This window comes from Mesoplodon mirus (genome assembly GCF_964341445.2).
Source record: "Mesoplodon mirus genome assembly, chromosome: 4".
In the NCBI taxonomy this organism is placed as follows: Eukaryota; Metazoa; Chordata; class Mammalia; order Artiodactyla; family Ziphiidae; genus Mesoplodon; species Mesoplodon mirus.
This window is the reverse complement of record NC_138979.1, coordinates 141,155,448-141,174,669: the sequence shown is the minus strand read 5'-3', so window position 1 is coordinate 141,174,669 and position 19,222 is coordinate 141,155,448. Positions and strand designations below refer to the sequence as shown.

The 19,222-nt window shown below is 39.8% G+C and overlaps 2 pseudogenes across 2 annotated transcripts; both read left to right on the top strand.

Moving 5' to 3' along the window:
• The first annotated feature begins 6,899 nt into the window (after positions 1–6,899).
• On the top strand, positions 6,900–14,045 carry LOC309802922 (large ribosomal subunit protein eL15-like; annotated as a pseudogene). The gene is made up of 2 exons: positions 6,900–6,917; positions 13,402–14,045. The product of its transcript is annotated as a large ribosomal subunit protein eL15-like (transcript).
• Positions 14,046–14,240: 195 nt separating this feature from the next.
• Positions 14,241–16,556, top strand: LOC309802921 (nuclear cap-binding protein subunit 2-like; annotated as a pseudogene). Its single transcript has 2 exons — positions 14,241–14,265; positions 16,058–16,556. The product of its transcript is annotated as a nuclear cap-binding protein subunit 2-like (transcript).
• Positions 16,557–19,222: the final 2,666 nt, after the last annotated feature.

Genomic DNA, 19,222 nt, shown 5'->3' with positions numbered 1-19,222 from the left:
CAGCCAACTTCAGAGTTTGATTTTCAAAAAAGAAAACAATCAAACTATCATACAACCAAACACAAAGTTCTCTTTCTAAATGTGATGCATAATCACAATCATAAAATTAAAATGCCTTATGACCAAATGACCTGAAAAGGGAAAGACAATAAAGATACATGGAACAAAATGTTGAGCAAAACTGCTGCGAAATTCCAAGTACAGTCAACACGCTATGTTCTAGCCATGAAAAACTTCATGGTACACTGTGAGTGAGCTTTATTCTGGTTTGGGGGCACACTTTTCCAATGGCCTTCAGTGCTCCTTCCCATCTCCTCTGTCTAGAAAATGCTTCCAGCCACTGTTTTCAAACTTAAGTGTGTATCAAATCCAATGGAGGGCTTATTAAAACACAAATTGCTGGTCCCTACCCTCAGAGTTTGTGATTCATTACATCTGCGAATGGCCCAAGAACTAGCATTTCTAACAAGTCCCCAGGTGATGCCGACGCTGCCAGTCCAGTAACCACACTTTAAAAACCACTGGCCCTACGTACTTCTATTTCAAAAACCCAGCTCAAATACCAGTCCCTGGGTGAAAGTGGAGTGGAGTGGGGAGGGGTCTTAACTTTCCAGTTTTCTTCCCAGAAGACTATAGACAATTCTATCTTGCAGCTAGATTACAGCGCTAGTCCTGAATCTGCTCCTGTGTCCCTACCCTACCCCGACCCTGGTCCTTCAAAAGTTCCTGGAAAGGAAGGCCCAAATCTTATTCATACTTTTATGTTTCCCAGTATGTAGAGCAGTGTTTGTCCTCATCAGATACTTTAAAAATGGACCAAATAATAATAATATTAAATTAGTAAATGGATGAACAAAAGAATGACTATGAAGCACTTTTACAGTCAAAGTGCCATGAAAAAAACATACTGCAGATGAATCTCCTCAAGATCTAGTTAAAATGTAGATTCTGATGCAGAAGGTTTGAGGTGGGGCCTGAGAGTCTGAATTTTAAAAGTTCTAAGTCAGGCTAATACCATTCACAGACCACACTTTAGGTTGCAAGAGATTGTAACAGTAGTTCCCAGCCTCGACTGTACATTAGGACACCTGTGGACCTTTGACAACATAGTGTCTGGTCTACTTCCCAGACCAATTAAGTCAGAATCTCTGGGTGTGGGTCCCAGGTGTCAGTGTCTTTTCAAAACTCCTCAGTTATTTTAACATACAGCCAGAGCTGAGAGCAGTTGCTATCTACAGTAATCACATACGATATAATCACCTTACCTTAAAATTCAAACTTATGTGATCCAAATCATGGGAGTTTTATATTATTTATGATTATATTGATATTACCAAATATATAATTTTGTTCTCTTTAAATCACTTAACATAAAATCATATTGTTATCTGGCAGATATAATCTAAACCCAGCTAGAAAAGAAATTTCTGACAGCTTTTAAAATAAAGTTTTATTTAATGTTTACTTAGTGTTTCTCAAACCACCATATTTTAAAAGATCAGTAACTATTTTAGACAATTATAATTATGATATATATTTTTCTTAGAAACAGGGTAATGTACCCTAAAGAAAGTGCCTTCAACATTAATACATGCCAAATGTCAGATTTCAGGGCATCTGGCCCTGAAATACTGGCTTCCAGAAAGGACCATTGTTTTCAGTCTGTCTTAAAGAAGCAGAGTCTCTAAGGAGCCCGCAAGCCACAACTAAGGAGCCCACAAGCCACAACTAAGGAGCCTGCCCGGTGCAACCAAATAAATAAATAAATATTTTTTAAAAAAGAAGAAGAAGAAGCAGTCAGGCTTTTTGGGTTTTTTAAATCCATTTTAAGAAAAATTATAAAATAAAAATCCATATGTATACAGAAGATATATGAGAGTGTTCTTTCACACTACAGAAGATCTTAATACATACTTTCAACTATTAAGCCACCAGAGTGCCTTTAAAATAGAATCCAATCTGCAAGTCAACTTCTACCAACTTTTCATAAATACATCTGTGCCACAATGTAAGGGATGCCCCTATGATTGACTTTGATCTTGGTGTTTAAAAAAGTGGCCCAGATACTACTAAACTTTCCAGAGTTGGGGTGATCTGTTTTGATATTCCTCTAGAAATGGGCTACATAATCCATCCCAGGTCCCTGCCACCCAGGCTCCAACCAGCAAGTTCAGAGTCTTTCCTGGCCAGGATGTGTGTTAAACTGTCATACACAGTACTAGGTAGAGATACTTGGCAGTGCTGCAGATTCCAGTGTTCTGTACCTGATTCTCAGGATAAGAAAGAGAAGCTCAATTATGCATATGGGCAAACCAAAGCTGAGTTCAGGGAATTAGGCCTCTTCCAGGCCTCTTATACTTTAAGAATAAAAGATTAGAAGGAAAAGATTTGAAACACTTAGGGTTGAAACTCTTTATTAGGTACAACTCTTATGATGTTCCTTTTCTGATCATTTTAAATATCCAGTCAATTGTAATCATCAAAGATATATTTGAAACAGCATGGTTTTATAAAACCAAAGAGGTAAGGTAAGCCCACCACTGATTCTAGAAAAAAATCTAGAATCAATTATTTTAAAAATATTAACATAGCACAGGGAACTATATTCAATATCCTATGATAAATTATAATGGAAAAGAATATGAAAAAGAATGTATATATATGTATAACTGAATAACTGCTGTACAGCAGAAATTAACACATTGTCAATGAACTACAATAATTTTTTTTTTTTTTTTTATGGCTGCTTTGTATCTTCGTTGCTGAGAACGGGTTTTCTCTAGTTGTGGCGAGCATAGGCTACTCTTCGTTGTGGTGCACGAACTTCTCATTGCGGCGGTTTCTCTTGTTGCGGAGCATGGGCTCTAGAGTGCAGGCTCAGTAGTTGTGGTGCACAGGCTTAGTTTCTCTGCGGCATGGGAGATCTTCCCAGACCAGGGCTTGAACCCATGTCCCCTGCATTGGCAGGCAGATTCTTAACCACTGTGCCACCAGGGAAGTCCTCAGTAAAATTTTTAAAAAATATTAAACACTTAAAGGGGAGGTTGTGATCACTAGGAACTACCCTGAATTCAAGAACACTCAGGACAATTTTTTTTTCCCTAAGATTAGTGGTGTGGTAGGAATCACAGGAATCATAGATATTATAAATCTTCATTTCAGCAATCATGATACCCTTTTGAACAAGATGGATAAATGTGAACCGCTTTAAAGAACAAGTAGAGCCAAACCCAAAGAATGCTGAGTTATGAATCAAAGTCACTCCAGGGAGGTTTCCAAAAGCATTCAGTAGAGCTTTATCCTTGTTCCTAAACTAGTTCATGCTTTTATTGGCAACTTGAATGAGGGTATTTGTGGCCCAGTGATCAAATTTTAAGGCAACTTGAAGATGGAAAAGAGCAATAATGGTAAGTGACTGAATAGATCACAAAAAGATTACAACTGCCTGCGCCAACTGGCCAAACCTAATTCAATTAAATTTAACAGGGTAAACATAAAGTTCCTTGATCCAGCTCATCTACCACCTCCAGGAGGGAAAGCATGTATTTCTCAGGGCCGATGGATGGGAGAAAACGCCAGGAGGTTGCTCAGCACAGAGCCTGGCACATAATTAAGTCCCCCAAAATGCTAATTATTATTATCATCCTGATTACTCATTATTAGTTGCTTTAGTTCATGAGGCTCTGCCAAGAAAATAAATCTATCTTTTAAAACAACTTTCAGACAATTGAAAAACAGAGTCTCACCCTTCATTCTGTGCCATGTTTCCACTCTTGTGAATGTATGAGTGGATGACCTCTTGCCTCACTTCCTGTATTGGGGGAGAAGAGAAGTGCCTATCATGTACTTTGTATCTGTATTAATATGTTAGTAATTTGGCCTCCCACAAGCCCTTTACTTGGACCTTTCTGAACTGCCTGCCATATAGTTTTTCCTAAGCAAATCTGAGAAACATTTATAAACATAAGAGCTACAATTTATTCAGTGTTTCCTGTGTACCTATCACTCAGCAAGGTATCCATTGGTAGATTATCTCTAAACCTCACCAAAACCCAATGGGGTAGGTATTATTCAATTTTATGTACAAGGAAACTGCAACTCAGAGGATCATAGAGACGTGTGTGTTCAAAGAATCAGTGGTCAAGTCCCTCAGTCACCTTCTCTCTCCTCCTTGAGGCCAGATAATTGTCCTCAAATATTTTAGCCATCCTGCAATCGTAGCCCCCCCTCCAATCCCCAAACCACCAAATCCCTGGGCCATTCCTAACCTTAGTAGAATACTTGCACATGTGCATTTCACACTCAGCGCAGAGCAGTCATAGCTTCACCTGGTCACTGAGGATCAACCAATCACAGCTGTGGGAAGGCATCCACAATTCTGAAAGAATTCTTCATTAAAGTCCCAATTCTCGGGCTTCCCTGGTGGCGCAGTGGTTGAGAGTCCGCCTGCCGATGCAGGGGACACGGGTTCGTGCCCCAGTCCAGGAAGATCCCACATGCCGCGGAGCGGCTGGGCCCGTGAGCCATGGCCGCTGAGCCTGCGCGTCCGGAGCCTGTGCTCTGCAACGGGAGAGGCCACAACAGTGAGAGGCCCGTGTACCGCAAAAAAAAAAAAAAAAAAAAAAAAAAAAGTCCCAATTCTCATCTCTCTGGACGCCCAGAGGCCATTCCTTATTGAGAGTGAGCCCCCTTCACCATGGTCACACTAGGACTTGAGAACTAAGGCCCTCCCCTCCTGCAGCTTCTCTCCTCCAAAACTTAAATGACCCCATAAGGGAGAATACACTTCTGGCTAAAAGCTGACTTTGAGCCCCCAAGCCACCTCATTGTAAGAACAACACCTTTAAGGGGTTGATTTAATTGAGTTATATAGTAAGTGTCGTGATAATGTTACCGAGTCCAAGCTCACTGCTCCCGCAGGACAGGCCAATAAATCAGAAGACGAGGTGCTGAGGCAAGGAATATGACTTTTCCGAAAGCCGGCAGAATGAGAAGATGACAGACTAGTGTCTCTAAAACACCATCTTATCGGGGTTTGGATGCCAGTTTCTTTTATAGAACAGAGAGGCGGAGGAGATGAGGAAGTAAAGTAAAAAGGCCATAAGTTTTGCAAATGTCCCCTGGAATGGCCAGCCTCAGGGAGGAGATGTGTTCATTTCTTCTTTCTTGCAGCCATCAGCAGGTGGACAAGGTCAGGGTGCTTCCCTGAACAAAGGCACTTTGGTTTAACATTCAGGCAGAGGGCAGTGTTCCCCAAGGCAGGCCACTGTGTATAGACAGTATCCTTTTAGTGAACAAAAGCATGGGAAGCAAAGGTTAAAGTAAAAGAAACAGATCCAACATGTAGTCAGATTTGGCTCTTCCCTGTTACAATAATATGTAGTGGAAGATCCATTTTCAGTAGGCAATTCCATTTAGGAAGTAATTAAAGAAGAGGTTAAAGACTTCTCCGTCACTGCAGTGTCACAAATTGCTTATCCATCTCACGGGGACATCTGTGACGCAGGGACATCTCACAGGAGAAAGCAGAGGTAAAGCAGGCAGGATTCCAAGCTGATAAGTCAAAGTCAGAATCCCAAGTGTCCAGCATTCTGGGTTCACCTTTTCTTTAACATCTAAATGCACTGGCTAAAACCCTCATTCTAAATACTACACAATCCAGAATTGTAACAGGGAAGAGCCAATTTCGACTCCCTGTTGGATCTGTTTCTTTGACTTTAACCTTTGCTTTTCATTGCTTTTGTTATTATAATCATACATAATGGCCTGCCTCAGGGAACCCTGTCCCTCTGCCTGAATGTTAAACTAAAGTGCCTTTGTTCAGCTCACAGTTAGACAATCTGACCCTGCCCACCTGTGAATGGCTGCAGAAAAGAAGAAATTAACACGTCCCCTTCCGATGCTGGCCATTCCAGGAGATGTTTTGCAAGACTGATGGCCCTTTTTACCTTACTTCCTCACCACCTCTCCCTCTCTATTCTGCCTTTTTACTTTACTCCCTCTTTGATGGTATAAATGGATAAAGAAGATGTGGCACATATATACAATGGAATATTACTCAGCCATAAAAAGAAACGAAATTGAGCTATTTGTAATGAGGTGGATGGACCTAGAGTCTGTCATACAGAGTGAAGTAAGTCAGAAAGAGAAAGACAAATACCATATGCTAACACATATCTATGGAATTTAAGAAAAAAAATGTCATGAAGAACCTAGGGGTAAGACAGGAATAAAGACACAGACCTACTAGAGAATGGACTTGAAGATATGCGGAGGGGGAAGGGTAAGCTGTGACAAAGCGAGAGAGTGGCATGGACATATACACACTACCAAACATAAAATAGATAGCTAGTGGGAAGCAGCCACATAGCACAGGGAGATCAGCTCGGTGCTTTGTGACCAGCTAGAGGGGTGGGATAGGGAGGGTGGGAGGGAGGGAGACGCAAGAGGGAAGAGATATGGGAACATATGTATATGTATAACTGATTCACTTTGTTATAAAGCAGAACACACCATTGTAAAGCAATTATACTCCAATAAAGATGTAAAAAAAAAAAAAAGAAACTGACATCCAGACCCTGATAAGTTGGTTTTTTGGGGACCCTAGTTCACCATCTTAGTCTGCCAGCTTTCCGAATAAAGTCGTATTCCTTGCCTCAACACCTCATCTCCCAACTTATTGGCCTGTCATGCAACGAGTAGAGTGAGGTTGGACTCGGTAACAGAATCTCTGGTGGGATTTTCATTCATTCCAACAATTTTTTATTGAGTGACTACTGTGTGTCGAGCTCTATTCTAGGCACTAGAGATAAAGCAAGAAAAACACAGATTAAAAGAAAAAAGTCCTGCCCTCGTGGAGCTTACATTCTTTGTGTGTGCTGGGAATAGGGAAGTTGGGGATGCGGTGGGCTGATCTGGTGAGTCCATTCTGAAGCCTGTAGCCCCCTGTATCCTGGTAGCTGCTGCCATCTCTCTCTGCCATGGTGGGCAATACCACCCCCACTTTCTTCACTCCCCACAGAGTACCACTAATACAAGCTGGTGTATAATAGGTTTTTGTAGGGTGTGAAGGGTAAAAGAAGATGATAGCATTAACGAAACGCAAGAAACAACTTAAAATGGAATATTAAATATTGCTGATCTAAAAAGCCACTACCCATTCTCCCTGGTGGGCTGTTTCTTGCTGGCCATATTCTCCCTCAGGCTCTGGCTTGTTGCCATCTTCTCCCATCTCTCTCCCAAGATCCTTTCCCAGCCTCTGGTTCTCCTAGCTGCCAGCCTCTGACCCTTCCTTTTACTTTTCTCATGCAAAGCAATTCACCCACAGCTTCTGGACTATGCCCTGGGGTGAGGTGGATGGAGAGAGAGGAGACCTTTCCCATCCAAAATGTCAGCCAAGATATTTTTTAAAACAAAGAGCCATCTTTCCGGTTTTGAATCATGCCACTCCCGTACTATGTGAAGGCAGCTGCAGTCTGTTCTAGTTTCAATAGAATTTTTTTTTCTCATTGCCGTCAGCCAGCAATTGTGGGAAAACAGTATGCAGAATGAATTGCTAAAGACTACCAGTAAAGTGGAATTTTAAGCACTCTCATTAATAAAGCCTTTGGAAAATGTCATTAAAGATTCCAAACAAGTAAGCAATCAATCCCAGTAAACTCAATATAGGACAAGTAGAAAGTGAGAGCCTTTCAAAAAAATAAAGCTGAATCACTACCTCATGTATTACATTAAAATGACTTTCAAATATATCAAAGATTCAAATAGAAAAAAGTATCCACAAAAATAATAGAACATGATTGAGGTTTCAAAAAACAATATTTTTGGAGTAGAAAATACTTTGTAAGTATGATATTGAATCTAGAAAAATAAAAGAAAAAAGTTAGCAATCTGACTGAATATAAATATTAAACTTCCACAAATCAAAATTACCATAAATCAAGTCCAAAAAAAGTGTGAGAAAACGTTTAATACAAAAAACAGATTAGAGAATAAATTCCTCAATAGACAACTCAAATATCATCAAAATGAACAACAGAAAATTTAAATTTAAATTTAAAGGTAGGCAAAGGATATGAACAAGCAGCAATACACACACATGGTCACTAAAAATATGAAAGTATGTTCAACTTTGCTCCTACTTAAATAAATAAACGTTTTGAAAAGGATATTGTTTTCCACCTAGCAGATTGGCAAATACATCAAAATTTACAATACCAAGTGGTGGTAATAATAAGAGGAAACCCTTACTTTTATATATGTTGATGTGTAGTGTAAACTGGTGCAAACTTTTTGATAGATACTTAGGTAATATCTGACTCAAATTCTACCTTGGGAATTTTCCCTCAGATGTATGTAAAATGATGTTTTAGTGCAGCATTGTTTATCATGACAACACAACTATAACAGTTGTCATATATGCCCATCACAGGAGTGGTTATTTCAATTACAGTGCATTCATACAATAAAATACTGTGCCACCATATTAAAGAATGAAGATAGTTATATCATAGACATATCATTATGGAAAGAAGTAGTAATACCATTTGTATAAAGATGTAGACATAGCACTTTTGAATCTCAATTCAAAAACTGAAGAGTACCCAAAAAGTGTAACTTTATTTCTTTTGAGCTATATATAATGTCTATATTGAATTCCTATTCAACCAAATGGCAAAAACCTAATCGTCACCAATTTGATTTCCCACTTTCCTGAGGGTTGTTGTTGTTGTTTTTAGCTCTGCAAAGGGTTATTTTTAAGTTCTGGGGGAGCTTACAGCTTGGCAAGACCTTCAACAGACAAAGACATCTGTTCCCTTGAATGGTCATCTATCCACATTGGCTTCCACGAGTCATCTTTTTTCCCTCTGGTCTACCATGATCAGTTCACCAAGGACTAATATTTTAACTGGTACCCACCCGTACAGACAGTACAATGTTTTAACCAATTTTTAAAATATTGAAAAACTTCTAATTGGTAAACAGACACTGCTTTAAGCACTCTCCTTCACCCATTAGACCTGGCCACCCTCCCCCTCCTCTATGAGAGAGCCTTCCTTACCTCCTCCACAATCCAACAGCTAAAGGGTTATTGCCAGGCACAGCCAGAGCTTCCAGGAGCCTGCTCTAGGGACACAGCCAGTATGTCTTCAGATTGGCAAGTATGCTATGCCTGCTGCTAAATATTGTCAAATGCTGACTCCCTCAAAACACTGCAGAAATAGTCTGTTCATAAAGCAAAGCTGAGTTTATTGCTTACTGTAGTAAAAGGAAAGCACTACACTGACACAGTCTTAGTTGTATTCTGAAGTGGAAAGGCAAAGTTGGAATGTTAATGAGGTTTGGGGTTTTGGTTTAAGGCAAGTCTTCAAATAAGGGGATGATTTAATTAATATTGGGGAAAGATCATGATATAATAGTTTAGGATTGGTGTATACAGCAAGGTAAGGTTTTTTTTAAGTTTTATTTTTATGTATTTATTTTATTTGTTTATTATTTTTGACCGCGCTGGGTCTTCGTTGCTGCGGGCGGACTTTCTCTAGTTGCAGCGAGCAGGGGCTACTCTTCGTTGCGGTGCATGGGCTTCTCATTGCAGTGGCTTCTCTTGTTGCGGAGCACAGGCTCTAGGCGCGTGGGCTTCAGTAGTTGTGGTGCGTGGGCTTCAGTAGTTGTGGCTCGCGGGCTCTAGAGCGCAGGTTCAGTAGTTGTGGCACATGGGCTTAGTTGCTCCATGGCATGTGGGATCTTCCTGGACCAGGACTTGAACCCATATCCCCTGCATTGGCAGGTGGATTCTTAACCACTGCCCCACCAGGGAAGCCCAAGGTAAGGGTTCTGAGGCAAGGGTTTTAAAGAGTCTTGGAGAATAAATCATCATTTAATGTTATGTATTAAACACTTAGATGTTTATTTAAATGGGTTTTTAGGGAAGTTCTTAAAATGGGAAATACAGGTATTTGCAGTCTTTATCTTCTTGGTTAAGAGTTTCCTGAAATAATAAATATAGATGAAGACAAATAGTTAAGTTACATTAATGTAGAAGACATACTGTTTATACACAGATAGTTTCATTTCTCATTGTTATGGTCATTCATAAGCCTGAGCTGAAGGGTTAGGCCCTTAACATCTGGAAGTATGATCAACCCAGATGTTAACTACTCTGAGTTGTCATGACTGAGGATCATGTTTCTTAAGGTGGTCTTTTCAACCTCCTTAAGTGTAAAGTTTTTCTATTTGTTCTTTGGATGGTCATTTGTTGGATCATTTGATGGATCAGTGACTACACAATGGGACTTAAACTCAGAATACCACTCATCTGAACACCACAGCACAAACAAATACTAAAAGAAGGATTTATGATCAGAGTTTGTAGTCCACTTTTCAGCCAGGATCCAATATTACCCAAATTAAACTAAGAAAATAGATCTCATCCCCAATATAAAGAGTCCATAGAACCAGGTATGGAATATTAGCCAAATTGCTTAATTTCATAATGTCTTTGTTTGCTTCCTAGAGCTTTTTAACAATATTAAAGATCCCAAAGAGGTCTGCAGGAATATAAATACAACATTCTCTTCCAAAACCAGCAGAATATACCCTTCAAGAGGTCAATATTGTATCTAAAATGCTCTATTCTGAACCAGTGCCTGTCCAATTTCATGAACCTCTTGGATGAGATCTATAGCCTTGGTAGATCTCTGGGCCACAAGATTTCCCTACTTTCTATACTCCTTATAAAATATGAAGGGAAGATGTTGAAAGAGAGAAGAAATCAGTCCAGAATTCCCCTTGGGCAGTTAGGGTTTCAATTCTCCAATCAAAACCCAAGTTTCCTCCTTGATTTACATTATCTAACAACGTCTTGTTCTGAGAGGGAAACGAATAGGCCAAAATGGGCTCTGTGTGAGGCCAGGAACTATCAGTTTACCAACATAACAAGTTCCCAATTAGTTTGCAAGGAGTATCTAGTAGCCCTTTCTATACTAATCCAATACCAGTCTTAAAGAGTCCCCTTTGATCTGTTTTTAGTCAAGATACCCCTAAGGCATTGTCACATAGTGTTGTAATATTTTGGCTCCATGAATCAAGAATGATCCAGGGCCAGGCAATGAAATTTGCATGTAGCAAGAGCACTAGCAAAGGGATATCCCTGGTGGCACAGTGGTTAAGAGTCTGCCTGCCAATGCAGAGGACAAAGGTTCGATCCCTGGTCCAGGAAGATCCCACATGCTGCAGAGCAACTAAGCCCATGCACCACAACTACTGAGCCTGTGCGCCACAACTACTGATGCCCGCACACCCTAGAGCCCGTGTGCCACAACTACTGAGCCCACATGCCCTAGGGCCCACGTGCCACAACTACTGAGCCCACGTGCTGCAACTACTGAAGCCTGCATGCCCAGAGCCCATGGTCCGCAACAAGAAAAGCCACTGCAATGAGAAGCCTGTGCACCACAACAAAGAGTAGCCCCCGCTCTCCACAACTAGAAAAAGCCCGCGCACAGCAACGAAGACCCAATGCAGCCAAAAATAAATTAATAAATTAATTAAAAAAGAAAAAAGAATGGAGGCTTTATAGGGAACATAGATAAAGGTAGCCTTATATCAGCAAAAGAGGCAATAACTATAAAAACAAAAATCAAAAGAATGCAGGTTAAAACATGACAATATATGGTCTTGTTCAGTGGATCTTGGGTAGAAGCTGTCTATGTCTCATGTAGTCTTCTGTTTTATCTGGAAGTCTTGGGTGAATCGTGTCTCTTTCCAAAGACTTTCTACTTTGGAGGGTTCTTAAGAATCTTCAGTTTGAGTTCTCCTGCAGTGACTGTATTGCAGTGATTCAAGGATGGTTTATGCCTCTTTAATTAAGAGGCATGAATCCAAGGAACAACACTTTGGAATATCACTACCATTCTAGTTAGCTAATGGGGTCTTTTCCACCAAGGTTCAAGAGCTGTCTTTCTCTTATATTTCTTCCAAAGGCCAGATCTTCACGTTTTAGGTCATAAAAGGAATATTTAGATGTTTAGGAAAGGCTACTCATAGTTGCTGATAAGACTGTGTGTACTATATGAATTCCCTGCATGTCTACTTGGTCATGTCTATTTGTGATAAGATGGGCTCTAAAATTGGGGAAAATATTCCTAGATGCATGGCTGGCCTGTTAGTAATACATGAGAAGAGAGTCAGTGAAATTCAGAAGAAAAACTGATCTCATTGTCATTAAAGTCAATAGCAATGTCTTAGGACATAAAAATACAGGAGTCTCTAAGACTTTTGCTAATAGAGTTTTGGAATTCGATTTGTATTTTCTGCCACTCCTGAAGATTGTACATAATATAGAACAGTGAAGTTTCTGTTTAAGTTGCAGGCTTTGCAAAGTTCTTAAATAATAGCCTCAGGAAGGGGAATGGGATTAGAGACATAAGTTGAAATTCCCCAGGTCAGAAACAAAATCAAATAAGTTTGTTTGCTATTGTTGGAGCCATAGCTCTCTGACAAGGAAAAGATTCAATCCACCCTGAGAATAAGCAAACAGGAATTTGCCTCTGTCTAGAATGTAGAAAGCTGGAAAGAGTTTCACTCCCATCCTAACAACAAGAAAATGCCAGATAATGATATTTCTTACACCCGTTCAAGACCTGAGGTCATAATGCAACCAAAAAGCCTGAAACCCAAAAAAAGACATACCCTTCCAAGAAGAGATGGGACATGAGCACTGACTCATATATGGCAGAGTACTGGGGGGAAAAAAGACACTAGGTGACATAGATGCCTGCAGGAAGAATCCAGCTAACATTTATAATGAACACTAAAGTTGGAGTGTGGACTACCATGAGAGGATAAAGCCGTAGGAGCAGTAGACACACATGGAGTTCACACACACTCACAGAATCTTCATGAACCTCCACCAGCTGCTGACAAGAATGACTGAAGCAGAGCAGGAAACTGGCAAATTCTCCTTCAGTGAGGCATGAATGAAGAGAAGTGGCCACCACTGTGCAAACCCTTGGAACTTCCCTGGTGGTCCAGTGGTTAAGACTCTGAGCTTCTACTGCAGGGAGAGAGGGTTTGATCCCTGCTGGGGGAACTAAGATCCCACATGCTATGTGGCATGGCCAAAAAAAAAAGTGTAAACCTTATCCAGTCCCTATTCCCCTATGGCTGAAGAGACTTAAGATATTGGAAGAGCAGAGAGAATCCTGTAATATCCAGGGCACGGGTGATGACCCATTGCAACTGGGGAAAATGTAAAGGAAAAAACCCTCTACTGCTGAGAGTGGAGCAAGAAACAGTCCTGTGCCCAGATGACTAAAGATCTCCCAGGATTAACAGAAGGGAAGAAACTCTCTCCTATACAATACCCACCAAGGTCTGGCGGCAGCCATCAGCTGAGCCAAGGTGGGCGCTTACAAGTACATCCAGGAGTTATGGAGGAGGAAGCAGTCAGACATGATGTGCTTTCTGCTCAGGGTGCGTTGCTGGCAGTACTGCCAGCTCTCCGCACTGCACCAGGCCCCCTTGGTCCCCGCCCCTCACTGGGCCCAAAGAGTCGCGCAGGCTGGGGTACGAGGCCAAGCAGGGTTATGTCATATATTGGATTCACGTGTGCCGCAGCGTCCACAAACGCCCAGTTCCTAAGGGTGCCACCTAGGGCATGCCTGTCCACCATGGTGTCAACCAGCTGAAGTTTGCTCGAAGCCTTCAGTCTGCTGCTAAGGAGTGAGCTGGACGCCACTGTAGGGCCCTGAGGGTCCTGAATTCTTACTGGGTTGGTGAAGATTCTACGTACAAATTCTTTGAGGTTATCCTCATTGATCCATTCCATAAAGCTATCAGAAGAAACCCTGACACCCAGTGGATCACCAAACCAGTCCACAAGCACAGGGAGTTGCGGGGACTGACATCCACAAGCAGAAAGAGCCGCAGGTGCCACCACACTATCCGTGGTTCTCGCTGCACAGCTTGGAGAAGAAGCAATATTCTCCAGCTCCACCGCTACCACTAATATAAGTATTGTTTGTAAAATTCTTACCTAATAAACAGTTTAGGACATTCATGTCTACTTTAAAGTGTTTTTTAACTTGTCTGTTAAAACTAGTTGTCTGCAGATTGACTCATTGAATGCACCGTCAAATTATGAAAGTTTAAGTCCAGTCATGTTTGAAGACTTTAAGTGATGGTATATCTTGTTTCTAATAAGGGAAATGCCTGTGTTTTTGCTTTATTAGGGAGTTGATATGTCCGTGTTTAAAATGCTGTTTGGTACAATAGGTGTAAAATAAATTCTGTAAAATAGGAGTGCAGAAACTAGTCATGTAGATTTGTTGGTGCATGTGATGAAACCTACAGCTTTACTGGGTGATGCAATGCTCTGCTGGTTTACTCTGAAGTAGCTGTTTTATGGAGTTTGTCAAGGACAAACTTTTTAAATTGGACTTTCCTTGGAATTGTGAAGGATGTCCTGATCCTTTATCATGATCATATGCAGAAAAATAATGAAAGTTGACTAGGGCCCACATTTTTAGACTCAATCTAATATTCCATTTGTGTAACTGTTGCTTCTGAAAGGTGAAAAGTAATGCCGCCATTTTTAAGAGAATTGAATAAACCTGTTGCAAGAGGGTTCTGTTACAAATGAAACAGATCCTAGTTAACCTAAATTAAATTGCCTTAGCCTCAATGGTACCTCTGAAGTTCCCATAAAAGGTGGGAGCTCCTGGTTCAATCCCATGACTCTGGGATCTGTAGAATACTTAACTTCATGCAAAATAGTCATGGTATTTACACTGGTGTATCTTGAAACTAATGGAAATTGAACAGTAGATAAATGAGAAGGGAGTTATTAGCCCTACGGTTTGTAAGCTAGTGATGCTAGGATTGGGAAATTCATGTTCAACAGATACCTTTCAAGTGTGGGATGATAGAAAAAGCTTGGATCAAAATTTTAAATGTTTTATCTTTAGTATTAGTTTGTGACCATTATGAACTCTCTAAGCCACCTTAGGGGGGAAAATAGGGTTGGTTTTATTTAAAAGTAACATTGCTAAGTCTAATCAGTGTTATCTTGGGTCAAGCCACTTTATCCATTCCCATAAGGCTACTGAGAAAAGTCATGTAGTTGGTGTCAATACAAGTTCAATTGGTTTCCAAAAAAAAAAAAAAAATCCACTGAATCCAAGGCAGAGTTTGACTGCCAAAGGAGATTGAGCAGGATCATTGAGAAAGCTCTACCCCAAAAGACCTAGGTACACTGCCTAAGATTGAGACTGGACAAGAAAATAGAGAACCCCCTCTGTCCTCTACCACCAGGCTATTATGAACCAAGTAATAAGCTACAGCAGCCTAGCCCTTGGGGAGAGGTAAGATCATGGAGAGAGATCACCTCTGTGGCAGTGGCACACAGGGAAAACTGAGGTAGAAAAGCTGAGGGTAGAATTGAAATATTAAGAGAAATCCATTAATACCAAGTCCTTCCTCTAAGCACAAGGTAATGATAAAGGAAGTTGAAGTTCATAGTGTGCATTGAAGGTAACCACAAAGCAATAACAAAACCCAAACTCAACTCAAATCCTGACTATATTGACTCAGTCCCCTGTGCAAACAGCCTAGAACAAGAAGTGTGCCTATTTCCTGGCCTAAATACTATTTACCCTAATCTCTACTATATTACATAAGAAGTACATCTTTCAACAACAAAAAAATATGTAACACAAAGACTCAAATGAAAGGAACCCACTGTCTAGAGACAAAGCAATCAACAGAACAGATACAGAGATGACACAGATGTTAGAATTACCACAGGGGGCATTTAAAATAACTATGATTTATATCTTAAAGGCTCTAGTGGAACATTTGTGAGGTTTCAGGAAAGTGATAGAAACTATAAGAAATAAAAACTATTAGAAATAAATTTTAAAGTCTATTTAGAATATAGATAACAGAAACACAGACGAAGGATGGGCTCATAAATAGACTCGACATAGTTGAGGAAAGAATCAATAAACTTGAAAATAGACCAATAGAAATTAGCTAAATGGTTTCATTATTCTTGGAGTGGCGGCACCCTCGGCCACTTCTCTGCACTATTTGGGTGGCCTCCTGAAGGCACTGTGCAGCAACTCCTACGTCAAGCTGAGCCAGTACTGGGACCAGCACTTCTGGCGTGACAGTGAAGAACAGGAAAAATTATTGAAGAAAAGCTGTACATTGTATGTTGGAAATCTTTCCTTCTATACAACTGAAGAACAAATCTATGAACTCTTCAGCAAAAGTGGTGACATAAAGAAAATCATCATGGGCCTGGATAAAATGAAGAAAACAGCATATGGGTTCTTCTTTATGGAATACTGTTCAAGAGCAGATGCAGAAAATGCTGTGCAGTACATAAATGGAACGTGTCTGGATGACCAGATCATTTGCACAGATTGGGACACAGGCTTAAAGGAGGGCATCCAGTATGACCGTGGCCATTCTGGGTGCGAGATGAGTATCATCAGAACTACGATGCTGGGAGAGGAGGCTATGGAAAACTGGCCCAATCCTGTGAGTGGTGAGAGCCCCATCATGAAAAACTCACTCCTTTGGCCTGTTGAATTTGATGTGCGTTACCCAAGGTCTGCGAACCTTCCCATTTTTACCAAGCTTTAATCAATGTCTCTACTGAGCTGGAAGCCTCTTCATGGTTTTCTTCTTAAAAATTATTAAAGGACAGAATCCAAAAGAATGCCTTTAATTCTATAGTCTTTGCATCTTGGTCGTGTGTCAGGTTACCAGAATAACTTACCAGGTCAAAAAGTGTGTTCCTTAGCAACAGACTTGACGTATAATATTGATCTATCAGCCAAAAACACACTTCTTTTAGGAAGATTGGGAAAAAAATTTTAAGTGTTTACCATGTTTACTTCTAAGTAGGTCTACCTTGGGGCCTGGAATTACTATTTTTAAAATTTTAAGTTTGCATGAGATAAAGTTTAGTAAGTGGAGTTTTGCTATGTAATGTAGCTTTGCTCTAAATTAGGAATAGATGTTGGATAACTGAATTTTTTTCTATGTTGAATTTTAATCTCAAAAGGAAAACTTAAGAGTCAAGGGAACTTCCTAAATAGTTGGTGCAAAAGTAAGCCTTAGACAGTCGCAGGGGACACCACCTCTTATATGCTTTATATATCAGGAAATTAGGTCAGGACTTGAAGGGTATTTACTAAACACATTTTTCAAAATATGTGTTTTAGCTAACACTAAAAAACCCAAGGGTCTGTATTACAGGGAACCTCAACTACTCTAAGGGCAAGGGGGAAGCTGTCAGTAGGAAATGGGGAGGAAATATCAGGAGATGTGAGTTAAAACATTGCCTTGACATGATGAAGGCTGCTGTGAGAGCCATCAGATCTATTTTTTTTTCATTTTCAAACTGATCTGGGGAATTGAGTGGGTTTTTTTGTTTTGTTTTTAAAAAATAACTTAAAGATCAAGACAATGCTTAACAAAAACAAAATCAGAAATATTTCCCTGGGGAAAGGTTTTGGCTAATTGTCATACTGAAGACTGTCTTGTTTTTTCCCTAATTGTGCTAAGTTTCAGAGCCTGGATAGTGAGCTGGTGGTCTCTACAGAAAAGGGAGTCTAGAGGATTTATTTTGCATTTGTAAGGCAAGAGAGAATTTCTCTAATATTATGTGAACTATTACTCATTTTAAACTGGTAGTCTAGTATAATTTTCCCTGACAAAAGTGAAATTTTTTCATCTAGCAACAAAGTATCTTTATGCGGGCCTCTCTCTGTTGTGGCCTCATCCCATTGCAGAGCACAGGCTCCGGACACACAGGCTCAGCCTGCCTAGCCGCTCCACGGCATGTGGGATCTTCCCGGACTGGGGCACGAACCTGTGTCCCCTGCATCGGAGGCAGACTCTCAGCCACTGCGCCACCAGGGAAGCCCAACAAAGTACCTCTTAATTTCTGGTAGCTTGTGAAGTTGGGGCTGAAGTATCTCAATATGAACATCTTTCAAGTTACAGTAAGTATATGTTTTCTCAAATTTGAACTAGCTATTTGAACTTTAAAAGATATCTAAATTAGTTGTAAGTATTTAGGAAAATATTTGTAAATATCTAAGTTAATGAGGACATATAATTCATTATCACAATCTTTTTACACTGTAGTTTGAATTAATATATTATATATTTTGCAGTAAAACATAATTCAGATTTCTATAGGCCTTAAAACCACAACAGTGGTTCCTATTTGAATTGTCTTCTGTAAAAGACTTCAATAAAATTGGACCAACTTAAAAAAAAAGAAAAAAATTAGCTAAATGGAACATGATGATAAAAAAAGAATTAAAAAAAAAGAGAATTCAAGATCTGTGAGACAATAATGAATGTTTAATCTACAAATACTGGAAGCCTAGAAAGTGAAGAGGGAGAAAACAGGACAGAAGAAATACTGGAAGAGTTCATGGATGATAAATTTCTAAAAATAAAAAAAGACATCAAACTACAGATCAAGATGATCAGAGAATCCCAAGTAGGACAAACGCTGAGGAAAAAATAAACAAAAAACTTCTGAAACCAAAGACAGAGAGAAAATCTTAAAGGCAACCAGAATAAAAAGATCTATTATATATAAAGAGACAAAGACTAACATTAGCAGGCTTTTAGTCAGAAACTGTGCAAGCCAGAAAACAAGGGAAGCACTTCTTTACTGAAAGAAACTGTTGGCCAGAATTCTAAACTCAACAAAAAGTATTTTTTTCAAAAATGAAGGTGAAATACTTTTTAGTTAAGCAAAAGCAGGCCAAATTCATTACCAGCACATCTGTGCTACAAGATATGCTAAAGGAAATTCTTCAGGTAGAAGGAACATAATATCAGAGATTTAGACCTACATAACAAAATGAAAAGTGCCAGCAATAGTTAAAATGAAGGTAAATGTAAGTTTTTGTGTTATTTTTAATCATCTAAGGATAATTAACTGTCTAAAGCAAAAATATAGAAATGTAATGTGGTTTACAACACAAGTAAAAAGTATGGCATTAGCACAAAAGATAGGAGAAGGAAACTCTCTCCTGCATAAAACCTGCCCAGGATATATGTCAAAGTTTGACTGTCACAGGAAAGAAAGACAGGATCACTAAGAAATTCCTGACTCTGAGAAAGAAAGACTATTCATTGGAGGAAAGGCAAAAAAATGTTCTTTTCAACAAATGATTCTGGAACAAGC